This window comes from Manis javanica, chromosome 10 (assembly GCF_040802235.1).
Source record: "Manis javanica isolate MJ-LG chromosome 10, MJ_LKY, whole genome shotgun sequence".
Taxonomy (NCBI): domain Eukaryota; kingdom Metazoa; phylum Chordata; class Mammalia; order Pholidota; family Manidae; genus Manis; species Manis javanica.
The window spans coordinates 60,953,101-60,966,123 of record NC_133165.1 but is presented as its reverse complement, the minus strand read 5'-3'; the positions used below and the strand labels follow the sequence as shown (position 1 = coordinate 60,966,123).

The window sequence follows — 13,023 nt, the reverse complement described above, 5'->3', positions numbered from 1 at the left end:
GGGCTGGATGCAGCCACAACCGCAGCATCGTCCGGATCCCTGTGGAGGCTTTTTGATGATCATCCCCCGGCACAAGTCCTCCAGAGAGTGCTGATGCCAGAAGCTCCTCCTCATATCGTATCTTAGTTCATTTTCTGGGTATCAAAGGCCTTGATCTTCTGCGTAGAAACAAACAGACCCTTTGCCCACACTTTGACATGCCCTCTATACCACTGTGCAGAACTCATTGGAGGTCAGCACACAGTAACTGCTTTTTTTTTTTTTTTTTAATTAAGAGAAAGGAATATTATCAGAAAAGAGTACCTCCATAGCTGATCATCTGACACCCTTTAAGTGATCAACATTAAGGATATTTAAAGCATGCGTTGATCTTTGATTTACCAATAGTTTTATCCTGTTAAGGAGTAATTCCCCTTTTCTTTCTTTCTTTCTTTTTTTTTTTTTTAATTTTTAATCTACACTTACATGAAGAATACTATGTTTATTATGCTCTCCCCTATATCAGGTCCCCCCTAACAACCCCATTACGGTTACTGTCCATCAGCTTAGCAAAATGTTGTAGAGTCACTACTTGTCCTCTCTGTGTTGTGCAGCCCACCCACCCCTTTCTCCCTCCCCCCCATGCATGCTAATCTTAATACTCCCCTTCTTCTTCCCCCCCTTATCCCTCCCAGCCCACCCATCCTCCCCAGTTCCTTTCCCTTTGGTGCCTGTTAGTCCATTTTTGGGTTCTGTAATTCCACTGCTGTTTTGTTCCTTCAGTTTTTCCTTTGTTCCTATACTCCTCAGATGAGTGAAATCATTTGGTATTTCTCTTTCTCCGCTTGGCTTATTTCGCTGAGCATAATACTCTCCAGCTCCATCCATGTTGCTGCAAATGGTTGGATTTTTCCACTTCTTATGGCTGAGTAGTATTCCATTGTGTATATGTACCACATCTTCTTTATCTATTCATCTACCGATGGACATTTAGGTTGCTTCCAATTCTTGGCTATTGTAAATAGTGCTGCGATAAACATAGGAGTGCATCTGTCTTTCTCAAACTTGATTGCTGCGTTCTTAGGGTAAATTCCTAGGAGTGGAATTCCTGGGTCAAATGGTAGGTCTGTTTTGAGCATTTTGATGCACCTCCATACTGCTTTCCACAATGGTTGAACTAATTTACATTCCCACCAGCAGTGTAGGAGGGTTCCCCTTTCTCCACAGCCTCGCCAACATTTGTTGTTGTTTGTCTTTTGGATGGCAGCTATCCTTACTGGTGTGAGGTGATATCTCATTGTAGTTTTAATTGGCATTTCACTGATAATTAGCGATGTGGAGCATCTTTTCATGTGTCTCTTGGCCATCTGTATTTCTTTTTTGGAAAACTGTCTGTTCAGTTCCTCTGCCCATTTTTTAATTGGGTTATTTGTTTTTTGTTTGTTGAGGCGTGTGAGCTCTTTATATATTCTGGACATCAAGCCTTTATCGGATCTGTCATTTTCAAATATATTCTCCCATACTGTAGGGTTCCTTTTTGTTCTATTGATGGTGTCTTTCGCTGTACAGAAGCTTTTCAGCTTGATATAGTCCCACTTGCTCATTTTTGCTGTTGTTTTCCTTGACCGGGGAGATATGTTCAAGAAGAGATCACTCATGTTTATGTCTAAGAGGTTTTTGCCTATGTTTTTTTCCAAGAGTTTAATGGTTTCATGACTTACATTCAGGTCTTTGATCCATTTTGAGTTTACCTTTGTATATGGGGTTAGACAATGGTCCAGTTTCATTCTCCTACATGTAGCTGTCCAGTTTTGCCAGCACCATCTGTTGAAGAGACTGTCATTTTGCCATTGTATGTCCATGGCTCCTTTATCAAATATTAATTGACCATATATGTTTGGGTTAATTTCTGGGGTCTCTAATCTGTTCCACTGGTCTGTGGCTCTGTTCTTGTGCCAGTACCAAATTGTCTTGATTACTATGGCTTTGTAGTAGAGCTTGAAGTTGGGGAGTGAGATCCCCCCTACTTTATTCTTTTTCAGGATTGCTTTGGCTATTCGGGGTCTTTGGTGTTTCCATATGAATTTTTGAATTATTTCTTCCAATTCATTGAAGAATGTTGCTGGTAATTTGAGAGGGATTGCATCAAATCTGTATATTGCTTTGGGCAGGATGGCCATTTTGACAATATTAATTCTTCCTAGCCACGAGCATGGGATGAGTTTCCATCTGTTAGTGTCCCCTTTAATTTCTCTTAAGAGTGACTTGTAGTTTTCAGAGTATAAGTCTTTCACTTCTTTGGTTAGGTTTATTCCTAGGTATTTTATTCTTTTTGATGCAATGGTGAATGGAATTGTTTTCCTGATTTCTCTTTCTATTGATTTGTTGTTAGTGTATAGGAAAGCTACAGATATCTGTGTGTTAATTTTGTATCCTGCAACTTTGCTGTAATCCGATATCAGTTCTAGTAGTTTTGGAGTGGAGTCTTTAGGGTTTTTTATGTACAGTATCATATCATCTTCAAATAGTGACAGTTTAACTTCTTCTTTACCAATCTGGATTCCTTGTATTTCTTTGTTTTGTCTGATTGCCGTGGCTAGGACCTCCAGTACTATGTTAAATAATAGCGGGGAGAGTGGGCATCCCTGTCTGGTTCCCGATCTCAGTGGAAATGCTTTCAGCTTCTCGCTGTTCAGTATAATGCTGGCTGTGGGTTTATCATATATGGCCTTTATTATGTTGAGGTACTTGCCCTCTATTCCCATTTTGCTGAGAGTTTTTATCATGAATGGATGTTGAATTTTGTCAAATGCTTTTTCAGCATCTATGGAGATGATCATGTGGTTTTTGTCTTTCTTTTTGTTGATGTGGTGGATGATGTTGATGGATTTTCGAATGTTGTACCATCCTTGCATCCCTGGGATGAACCTCACTTGGTCATGGTGTATGATCCTTTTGATATACTGTTGAATTCTGTTTGCTAATATTTTATTGAGTATTTTTGCATCTACATTCATCAGGGATATTGGTCTGTAATTTTCTTTTTTGGTGGGGTCTTTGCCTGGTTTTGGTATTAGGGTGATGTTGGCTTCATAGAATGAGTTTGGGAGTATTCCCTCTTCTTCTATTTTGTGGAACACTTTAAGGAGAAAGGGTATTATGTCTTCTCTGTGTGTCTGATAAAATTCCGAGGTAAATCCGTCCGGCCCCGGGGTTTTGTTCTTGGGTAGTTTTTTGATTACTGTTTCAATTTCTTTGCTTGTAATTGGTTTGTTTAACTTTTGTGTTTCTTCCTTGGTCAGTCTTGGGAGGTTGTATTTTTCTAGGAAGTTGTCCATTTCTTCTAGGTTTTCCAGCTTGTTGGCATATAGGTTTTCATAGTAGTCTTTAATAATTCTTTGTATTTCTGTGGAGTCTGTCGTGATTTTTCCATTCTCATTTCTGATTATGTTGACTTGTGTTGACTCTCTTTTTCTCTTAATGAGTTGGGCTAGAGGCTTATCTATTTTGTTTATTTTCTCAAAGAACCAGCTCTTGGTTTCGTTGATTTTTGCTATTGTTTTATTCTTCTCAATTTTGTTTATTTCCTCTCTGATCTTTATTATGTCCCTCCTTCTGCTGACTTTAGGCCTCATTTGTTCTTCTTTTTCCAGTTTTAATAATTGTGATGTTAGACTATTCATTTGGGATTGTTCTTCCTTCTTCAAGTGTGCCTGGATTGCTATATACTTTCCTCTTAAGACTGCTTTCGCTGCATCCCACAGAAGTTGGGGCTTAGTGTTGTTGTCATTTGTTTCTATATATTCCTTGATCTCTATTTTGATTTGTTCATTGATCCATTGATTATTTAATAGCATGTTGTTAAGCCTCCATGTGTTTGTGAGCCTTTTTGTTTTCTTTGTAGAATTTATTTCTACTTTCATACCTTTGTGGTCTGAAAAATTGGTTGGTAGAATTTCAATATTTTGGAATTTACTGAGGCTCTTTTTGTGAGCTAGTATGTGGTCTATTCTGGAGAATGTTCCATGTGCACTTGAGAAGAATGTATATCCTGTTGCTTTTGGATGTAGAGTTCTATAGATGTCTATTAGGTCCATCTGTTCTAGTGTGTTGTTCAGTGCCTGTGTGTCTTTACTTATTTTCTGCACGGTGGATCTATCCTTTGGGGTGAGTGGTGTGTTGAAGTCTCCTACAATGAATGCATTGCAGTCTATTTCCCTCTTTAGTTCTGTTAGTATTTGCTTCACATATGCTGGTGCTCCTGTATTGGGTGCATATATATTTAGAATGGTTATATGCTCTTGTTGGACTGAGCCCTTTATCATTATGTAGTGGCCTTCTTTATCTCTTGTTACTTTCTTTGTTTTGAAGTCTATTTTGTCTGATATTAGTACTGCAACCCCTGCTTTCTTCTCACTGTTGTTTGCCTCAAATATGTTTTTCCATCCCTTGACTTTTAGTCTATGCTTATCTTTGTGTTTAAGGTGAGTTTCTTGTAAGCAGCATATAGATGGGTCTTGCTTTTTTATCCATTCTATTACTCTATGTCTTTTGATTGGTGCATTAAGTCCATTTACATTTAGGGTGACTATTGAGAGATATGTACTTATTGCCATTGCAGGCTTTAGATTCGTGGTTACCAAAGGTATAAGGTTAGCTTCTTTAGCATCTTACTGCCTAACTTAGCTCACTTATTGAGCTGTTATATACACTGTCTGGAGATTCTTTTCTTCTCTCCCTTCTTATTCCTCCTCCTCCATTCTTCATATGTTGTGTGTTTTGTTCTGTGCTCTTTTTAGGGGTGCTCCCATCTAGAGCAGTCCCTGTTGGATGCCCTGTAGAGGTGGTTTGTGGGAAGCAAATTGCCTCAGCTTTTGCTTGTCTGGGAATTGTTTAATCCCACCATCATATTTAAATGATAGTCGTGCTGGATACAGTATCCTTGGTTCAAGGCCCTTCTGTTTCATTGCATTAAGTATATCATGCCATTCTCTTTTGGCCTGTAGGGTTTCTGTCGAGAAGTCTGATGTTAGCCTGATGGGTTTTCCTTTATAGGTGACCTTTTTCTCTCTAGCTGCCTTTAAAACTCTTTCCTTGTCCTTGATCCTTGCCATTTTAATTACTATGTGTCTTGGTGTTGTCCTCCTTGATCCTTTCTGTTGGGGGTTCTGTGTAATTCCATGGTCTGTTTGATTATTTCCTCCCCCAGTTTGGGGAAGTTTTCAGCAATTATTTCTTCAAAGACACTTTCTATTCCTTTTCCTCTTTCTTCCTCTTCTGGTATCCCTATAATACGAATGTTATTCCTTTTGTATTGGTCACATATTTCTCTTAGTGTTGTTTCATTCCTGGAGATCCTTTTATCTCTCTCTATGTCAGCTTCTATACGTTCCTGTTCTCTGGCTTCTATTCCTTCAATGGCCTCTTGCATCTTATCCATTCTGCTTATAAATCCTTCCAGGGATTGTTTCACTTCTGTGATCTCTTTCCTGACATCTGTGATCTCCTTCCGGACTTCATCCCACTGCTCTTGCAGTTTTCTCTGCATCTCAGTCAGCATGTTCATGATTTTTATTTTGAATTCTTTTTCAGGAAGACTAGTTAGCTCTGTCTCCTTCTCAGGTGTTGTCTCTGTGATCTTTGTTTGCCTCTAGTTTTGTCTTTTCATGGTGATAGAGATAGTTTGCAGAGCTGGTACAAGTGACCGCTGGAAGAGCTTCCCTTCTTGTTGGTTTGTAGCCTTTTCCTGGGAGACTAGCGACCTCTAGTTGCTTGTGCTGGGCAACTGTGCACAGACAGGGCTTCTGCTTCCTGCCTAGTTGCTTTGGGGTTTATCTCCGCTGTTGCTGTGGGCTTGGCCTGGCTGGGGCTGTTCCTCCAAAATGGTGGAGTCCCGTTGGAGGGGGAGCGGCCAGGAGGGTATTTATCTCTGTAAGGGGCCTCTGTGCTCCCTGCTGCCCAGGGGGTTAGAGTGCCCAGAGATCCCCAGATTCCCTGCCTCTGGTCTAAGTGACCTGTCCTGCCCCTTTAACACTTCCAAAAAGCACTCTCCAAACCAAAACAACAACAGCAACAATGAGAGAGGGAACAGAAAGAAAGAAAAAAAAAAAAAGGAGAAAACAAGCGATTTTTTTTTTTTTCCTCAGGTGCCGGTCCCAGGCACCCGCTCACTGGTCCTGCTGCCCTGTCTCCCTAGCACCAGGGTCCCTGTCCTTTCAAGGCTTCCAAAAAGCACCCACCCACCGGTCCTGCAGGGAAGGAACGCTCGATATTCTTTGTCCTCAGGCACTGGTCCCAGGCACCCGCTCACCAGTCCCTCCGCCCTGCCTCCCTAGCACCGGGGTCCCTGTCCCTTTAAGGCTTCCAAAAAGCACTCGCTAAAAAGAGAGAAAAAAAGGGGAAAAACGCGCGATTTCTTCCGTCCTCAGGTGCCGGTCTCAGGCACCCACTCACCGGTCCCACAGGGAAAAACGCGGGATATTCTTTGTCCTCAGGTGCCGGTCCCAGGCACCCGCTCACCAGTCCCGCCGCCCTGCCTCCCTAGCACCGGGGTCCCTGTCCCTTTTAGGCTTCCAAAAAGCACTCGCAGAAAAGAGAAAAAAAAAAGGGGAAAAACGCGCGATTTCCTCTGTCCTCAAGTGCCGGTCTCAGGCACCCGCCCACTGGTCCCACAGGGAAAAACGTGGGATATTCTTTGTCCTCAGGCACCGGTCCCAGGCACCCGCTCAGCAGTCCCGCCACCCTGCCTCCCTAGCACTGGGGTCCCTGTCCCTTTAAGGCTTCCAAAAAGCGCTCGCCAAAAAGAGAAAAAAAAAAAAAAAGGGGAAAAACGCGCGATTTCCTCCGTCCTCAGGCACTGGTCTCAGGCACCTTCCCGCCGGTCCCGCAGGGAGAAACGCGGGATATTCTTTGTCCTCAGTCGCCGTTCCCAGGCACCTGCTCACCGGTCCCGCCACCCTGCCTCCCTAGCAACGGGGGCCCATCCCTTTAAGGCTTCCAAAAAGTGCTCACCAAAAAAAAAAACCGCTCCTGTTTCTTTCCACCCGCCGGGAGCCGGGGGGAGGGGCGCTCGGGTCCCGCCGGGCCGGGGCTTGTATCTTACCCCCTTTGCAAGGCGCTGGGTTCTTGCCAGTGTGGATGTGGTCTGGATGTTGTCCTGTGTCCTGTGGTCTCTATTTTAGGAAGATTTTTCTTTGTTATATTTTCATAGCTCTATGTGTTTTTGGGAGGAGATTTCCACTGCTCTACTCACGCCGCCATCCTGGCTCCGCCCCTTGTATTTTCTTTTTAAAGCTCCAAAAACAGCTTTTTGTTCTCACATAATTTTCTTCTCAGATTACTGTAATTTAAAAGTTTGAATTTCTTTGAATACTTGGTTTTAATGGCTGAAGAAGTTAGAAAAGTAACCCCACAAAAATCATGGAGTAATAGTTGCATCTATCCATACTTCAAATAATGTATTTAATAATTTTGCATATTATTATGTACGATTATCTTGTCACTGTTTTTAATCTCATAATGCGAAAGAAGTTCACACTAATAAAAATGTCAGCACTACCATTTGCTTGTAGATCATTTACGCTTGCATTGTTAGTATTAACTTATAGTTTCTTACAGTCTCTGTAAAAATCTCTTTAAGCCACTGGTCTACTGGAGATTATTTTACTTAAACTAAATAAAATAATCCCTAATTCCCCTGCCCTGTCATGTCACAATGCACTAAAAGGGAAGAGAGGAGACAGCCACTTGAGCCTCTTCCTGTGGACTCCTGCTCTGCTCTAAAGTACTGCCTCCACCTCCACAGTTTGTGACCCTATGGCCTTGGAAGTAAACATATGAGTGTCAATCTATATATTGAATATTCTAAAAGCTTAAATTCCTTCTCATAATTTTAGAAATAAAGAAAATAATAATTCAAATGTTTTATTTTCAAATGTCAAAGAATCATTTTGTCCACACCTAAGGCTGACACCTTCCAATCCATCTACTTTGGTGACCAGTGTTAGAAGAGGGGTTCAATTAAATACAGAAACTGCACAGTAAAGTTCATGGATCCACAAATGGCCAGGCACAACCAGAGGCTGAAAAAGTCAGTATTAGATTTCTACTGCTACATGACAATAATACCTGAAACTGAGTGCCTTCAAACAACACATTTATTGTCTCACACTCTCTGGAATAGGAATCTGGGCATGGTTTAGCTTAATGTCCTCTGGTTGGGTTCCTACAAGGTTCCGGTGGAGGTGCTGCTCAGGGCTGCATTCCCATCTGGAGGTCCGACAGTGGAAGGACCCACCTCCCCACTCACAAGATCGTTGACAGCATTCAGGTCTTTGTGACTGCAGGCCTGAGAGCTTCGAGCTCTTACTGGATATTGTTCAGAGGTTGCCCTAAGCTCCTACAGCCTGCCTACAGTTTTTTGACACATGGGGTTCCTTGACATGGCTACTTGCTTCCTCGCAGCCAGCTAGGGTGAGAGAGAATCCAGCAAGACCAGAGCCACACATTTATGTAACATAAACATGATCACTAACTCATAATCATGTCCCTCCATCACCTTCACCCTATCAGTTAGAAGCAATTTCCAGGTCTCACCCACACAAGTGATAGGGAACCATACAAAATACCAGAAGTTGGGGATCATGGGACCCTTCAGAGTCTGTCTTGCCAAATCACTATTTGCTGGCAAAGGGGAAAAGATTTAAAAATAAATACTGAAAATTACTAGTTTTTCCTATGACTTTAGGCTTAAAATCTGCACCTCCATAAAAGAGTTATCAGTTGAAGCAATTTTCAAATATACACTCTTTAAAAGGCTAGTGTTTCACAATTTTTTTCAGAGCAGATTCTTCTACTGGCACTGAGCACAACTGTCTACATTCTCTATGCTGTATTTCCTGCTAACCTTTGCCAACAAGATTCTGGATTAAATTTAACCAATAGGAGGCACTCAGTTAAGGTTTAGAAGGCAGAAGGGAGACACACTTACTCCCAGACTGTGTAGGCAGATAATCTGTGGCTGTGAGGCTTTGCAGCAAACCTCCAAGCATTTCCTTTGGCATCCCAAATTCATTCCTGCAGTTCCTGCAACTTCTGACTCTCAAAGTTAGTGGCACACCTGAGCACTAGTGTCACCTTTACCTTACCTTCTCTTTTCCCACCCTTTTTACAAATACCTAATTACCTGAATCCAAACCCCTCTTACGTGATGTCCAAGTGGCATCTTCATTTGCTTGGCTGTGGTCTTGGCTGGGATGGCTAAAATGGCTAGAACAGAGTTGGCTGGCATCTTCCTCTCTCCACAAATGCCATCCTCAGGACAACTGCACTTCTTCCATAGCAGATGACTTCTCCCCAAAGCAAGAGGTGCAATAACTAGCTCCAAGAGATGTAGGAGGAAGCTGCAAAGTTTTTTAAAACCCAACCTCAGAAGGCCCAGAATCACATCTACCATATGCTATTAGTAAAGGAAATTATTAAAGCGAATCCAGATTCAAGAGGAGGGCAGGAAGAGACTCAACCCCTTGCTGGAGGAATGGAATGAGCAGAGGGACAGAATTGATGGTGCCACCTTGCATACGAATTACCACAGTGATTAGCATTCTATTGCTAGGTTTTTCACTCAGCAATAAGGCTTTGAGACTACCCACGTTCTTCCATACAGATGTACTTTATTCCTTCTAATTGCTGCATAATATTTACTAAGACTATACCACAATTTATTTAAACATTTGCTCCTTTAGGGACATTTAGGTGGTTTCCATTTTTCTTCTTTTAAAATAATTCTTGAACATACTTATTGTTGTTTATGTTCCAATATTTCTAAGGTTAATACCAATAAATGAAATTACATTTTTAGCATTGTAGGGTATAAACATATTTAATAGATACTATGAACTTGTCCTCTAAACTGGCTCATCCAGTTTATATTCCCCCCATGAATGCCTGACAGCACCAGTCTCCCTAACAGTCACTTGCCACTATCAGACTTTTTAAATTTGTGCCAATTTGTTGAAAAATGATATTTCATTCTTTCATTATTTTTTATTTGTCTGATAGTATAAATGCTATTCCCCATGGGATTGTTCTTCTGTGAGTTGTCTGCTCCTATCTTTTGCCCATTTTTCCACTATGATGTTTCTGTTTCTATTTATTTACAGAAATAATTTATCTATTCTAGATTACAATCCTCTTTCTCTTACCTATTCAGAGAAGGTTTTGATGAAAGTTAGAATTCCTGGCTACCTGAGTAGGGCTCAGAGCTATGAGGCTCAGGGTTTTGAGTCACTGCATCTACTTCATAATTTAGCTGAGAATTGTATTCCACAGTGAACCAGAGTCCCAAAGATTTTCCAGACAAAACTCCATCCTTGAAGTTACAGATTATACCTTGACAATGTTTCTTAAAATGTGGTTCTCAACCCATAGTTTCAGAATCATCTTGGTGCTTGGGAAACATACAGATTCCTGGGCAATGCCCCAGGTCAGCTCCATCAGAGTTTCATGGCATGGCTCCTAGGAATATGTATTTTTAACTAGCTATTTACTATACTCACCACTAAAGTTTAAAAAGTACTACCCCAAGCACAGGCAGAAAGTTATTCTAAGAGTGGAGGGGGCAAGAGGTGGGGATATATGTCACCTCCTGGTTTGCTATGGGAAAGAAAATAGAGCCACATTATCCTAGAAGCTGAGAGCTACAGGCATCTCAGGGACCACTTAACCCAGTGGTTCTTAAACATGGGGTTCTTGGTGTCAGCATTACCTACAAAGATTCACCCAGATCAATTCAGTCAGAATCCCTGAACGTTGGGCCAACGTAGCTTTTGTAAAATGCTATGTTCTCGTCATGCACCCTGAATCAAGCACTACTACCCTAATTCAAACCCCTGACTTTAAAGAAAAGGAAACTCAGGCAAAGTGAGCTGACGTTCTTTGTCTAGGATGTCCCAGATATCAGTGGCCAAGAACTTACCTGGCCTGATGAGATATCCAGTGCTCTATCATTTAATAGTCCCTTAGAAGGGCTGATTTTAGTTGGAAAGGGTTAATGCTGAAAATACTTTGAAAGTAAAATCTTTTCACAATATTAGTAAATGTTCATTTCTAAAAATCAATCCTATACTTCGGCCTGTATTTCTATACAACTAAAAGGAAAAGCTGTCAGACCTCTAACTGTAGAGGTATTACTGCAGGAAGCACAGCTATAATTATATATAAAGCTCTTCCCATTATCTACTTTTTCCTCAAGTGGTTTTAAAAAGCCAAACATTACATATCTGTACATGAGTAACTGATCAGGACTTGAATATTTCCTTTTTCTTTTATAGCCTTAATTCAGTGTGTTCTCAGACAGAGGAAGTAATACAAAATGTAATTGAGCATCACAATTTTCATTTATCCTTCCTCCTTTTTTTCATTTTTACTCTCTCTTCCCTGTATTCTTGTTTATATTACAAGATACCTTTAAAAATCCTGAATAAGCTTAGGCTTGGGAGAGAAGAATCTAGGTTCTAATCCTTACTGCCCTCTAGTTATGGCATATAGATGATTCAATGTCTCCGTTTTCTTTTTCTATTCTGCAAGATAGATAAGATAATCCATGCCCTGTTTATCTCACTGGCTCATGAGGAGATAAGAATTGTCAAAGTAGTTTATAAACATGAGCACTGTAGAAATCTAGTCTGTTACTATCAGGATGTACTTGTGATAAGGCAGACATTAAGTGTAGGACACACCTAACAGATGTCACATCCCAAGGAGTTTCCAGGAATTGTATACCTCAGGAAGTGTTTGCTTTCACCTATATGGCATTCCAAAGGCATAATCATAGAAAAGCTATGTAAAACTAGGATAACATAATTCTCAAAGAACATTCAAATATTCAAAAAGTTGTTTTTGTTGCCTGCTAATTCCATGTCTAATCGCCACTTCTTTTTTTTTTAAGTATTATTGATATACAATCTTCTCAGTTTCTAATATACAACAAAGTGGTTCAACAGTTACCCATATTATTAAATCCTCACACCCACTAGTGCAGTTATTATCTATCAATGTAGAAAGATGTTACAGAATCACTGACTATATTCTCCATGCTATACTATTGTCCCTGTGACCAACTTATATTGTGATTGCAAACTGCTGTGCCCCTTTATCTCCCTTACCCTCCCCCCATCTGCTCCAACCCCTGACCACACCACTGGTAACAACTAGTCTCTTCTCATTGTCTAGGAGTCTTCTGCTCTTTTGCTCCTTCTGTTTTGCTTTGTTTTTATGCTCCACAAATAAGTGAAATCATATGGTATTTGTCCTTTTCCACCTGGCTTATTTCACTGAGGATAATACCCTCTAGATCCATCCATGTTGTTGCAAATGGCAGGCTTTCTTTTTTATGACTGAATAATATTCCAGTGTGTATATGTACTACCTCTTCTTTATCCATTCATCTATTGATGGGCACTTAGGTGGCTTCCATATCTTGGCTATTGCAAATAGTGCAGTGATAAACATAGGGGTGCATATGTCTTTTCAAATCAGAGATTTTGTTCCCTTCAGGTAAATTCCTAGGATTGAAATTACTGGGCCAAATGGTATTTCTCTTTTTTAGTTTGTTGAGGAACCTCCATACTGTTTTCCACAGCCATTGCACTAGTTTACATTACCCCCAACAGTGTAGGAGGGTTCCCATTTCTCTGCATCCTTGTCAACATTTAAAAATTTTTGTCTCTTGGATAATGGCTATTCTAACTCGTTGAGGTGATATCTCATTGTGGTTTTAATTTGCATTTCCCTGATGATTAGTGATGTGGAACATCTTTTCAAGTGCCTATTGGCCATTCATATTTCTTCTTTGGAAAAATGTGTTTGGGCCCTTCACCTATTTTTTAAATCAGGCTATTTGTTTTTTGGGTGTTGAGGTATGTGAGTTCTTTATATATTTTGGATTTTAATCCCTTATCACATGAGTCATTTACAAATATATTCTCCCAAACTGTGGGATGCATTTTTGTTCTGCTGAAAGTGTCCTTTGTTGTACAGAAGATT

General features: G+C 40.7%; 1 long non-coding RNA gene across 1 annotated transcript in view; it reads right to left on the bottom strand.

Moving 5' to 3' along the window:
- LOC140843741 (uncharacterized) overlaps positions 1-13,023 on the bottom strand; it is a 124,256-nt gene that overhangs the window by 34,177 nt on the left and 77,056 nt on the right. The gene's annotated exons all lie outside the window — the stretch shown is intronic.